The sequence below is a fragment of the Elephantulus edwardii genome, unplaced genomic scaffold (genome assembly GCF_000299155.1).
Source record: "Elephantulus edwardii isolate Elephantulus edwardi_28Jun2011 unplaced genomic scaffold, EleEdw1.0 scaffold00332, whole genome shotgun sequence".
Classification (NCBI taxonomy): Eukaryota; Metazoa; Chordata; class Mammalia; order Macroscelidea; family Macroscelididae; genus Elephantulus; species Elephantulus edwardii.
In genome coordinates, this window is record NW_006400082.1 from 962,392 (window position 1) to 964,510 (window position 2,119).

Genomic DNA, 2,119 nt, shown 5'->3' on the forward strand with positions numbered 1-2,119 from the left:
GTGAGAATCTTTGTTTTCTTGATGTTGAACTTCAATCCATACTGAAGACTACAATCCTTGGCTTTCTGCAGCAAGCGCTTCAGGTCCTCTTCAGTTTCTGCAAGTAAGGGTGTGTCATCTGCATAATGCAGGTTGTTGATGAGTTTTCCTCTGATCCTAATGCCATATTCCTCCTCATAAAGCCCTGCTTCCCCATAATCTGTTCTGCATATAGAGTGAAAAATTATGGAGACAAGGATATATCCCTGATACACTCCTTTCCTGATTTTGAACCATGTAGTGTTTCCCTGCTCTGTTCTGAGGACTGCTTCCTGGTCCAAGTATAAGCACAATCAAGTGTTCTGAGATTCTCATTTTCCTCAAGTTAGCCACAATGTCAAATGCCTTTGCATAGTCAATGAAACACAAATAGACATTCCTCTGGTATTCTTTGCTTTCTGCCAAAATCCATGTGACATTGGTAATAATATCTCTAGTGTCATGACCTCTTCTAAACCCAACTTGTATTTTTCTGGTAGTTCTCCAAAAATGTACTGTTTCACTAATTTCTTGATAATCTTCAGCAGGATTTTGCTAGTGTGTGATATTAGTGGTATTATTTGATAATTTCCACACTCTGTCAGGTCTTTCTGTCTCTCTCTCTCTCTCTCTCTCTCTCTCTCTCTCTCTCTCTCTCTGTGTGTGTGTGTGTGTATGTGTGTGTCCTTTGAGTGGTGACAGAAAACAAACAGATCTATCCTAATGAGGGTGAAACCAGGCTGTTACTTGGAGGCAAGGATTTTGAAACTCCATCTGACACACATACTTTGGGCATGTTTCCAGGAGGTACCAGTCTTTAGAAAGGAACATCATGCTTAGAAGGATGGAAGGACACTGCAAGAGAAGAAGACCCTGGATGAGAAGGATTGACTCAATGACTGGGGTATGTCACCAGGTGTATCAGAGACAATTAATTGGCTTAAGATAGAGTTGTTGTAATTAGGGTTGCTATGAGTCACAGGCAACTCGATGACACGTAACAGTAACAACAACGTATATGTGTATTTTTCTATGTATATATCTATACATATGAACCCTGGTCTCACGTAGGTAATGTGCTGCTAACTGAAAGATTGGAAGTCTCCTGCCAGTAAGCCTCAGCTTAGAGAGTTGTTGTGCATCAGAATAGGACCCAGTGGTCATGAATGAGTTTCTGCTTCAGCACTGCTTATGGGATTCTAATCACTGGTCGTTCAGATAGCAACTGAGAACTTAGCCATTTCACAACCAAGCCTTCTGTATATGTGAGTACAAATTGCTAACTTTTTGTCTGCCTTTCGTGTCATTCTTTTGTTTTATTTGAGTGAAAGGCTACAAATCAAATTGGGTTTTCATTCCAAGTTTTTTTATAACATTAATTAAAATTGCTGAATGTAATTAATTAATTATAAGTTCTAATCAAACTCTTATTATATATTGCCTTTCCCTTCACCCAAATCAACTATTTACTAATATTTGCTTATCTCTCCCTCCTTTCTCATCCTTGCTAACCCTTTAAGGTTGGTCCTATCCTTCAGAGGAGATTTTGAATGTGAGGGCTCAAACAACTCATACTGGAAAATTAGGAAACCCCACAGATATATAAATGACTGACTCAGGACTAAGAATATTAAGCAGGTAGAATCAGAGTAATTTTTTTAAGTAATTTGTTTATTTGCTAGAAAAATATCTGTTTGAGATTACTTTCTAACTGTGAAGATATAACTGAAGGGTTGTCAGAATGAAGATCAAATCAACAGAGGAAAAAAGAGTGGGGGGGAAAATAGGCAGATTCTTGATCATATCCCTCACGCATAGGCCCCAGTGCCCAAAGTTCTAGGTCAATGATTCTTAAAAGTGATATTGAGAACAGCAGCAGCACCATCCCTTGCTGGAAATGTAAATTCTCAGCCTACCTCAAAGTCACTGAATTAGAAATTGTGGGGACAGGACAGGACCCAGAAATTTATTTTAGCCAGCCCTCTAGGTAATTTCCTGCTATTTGTGCAGGGGAGTTGAGTAGAGAGAAATTAATAATAGGAGTAAAGGATAGAGAGTAGGACTAGATTTAGCTATTGGATATAAAACAAAACCCAAACTT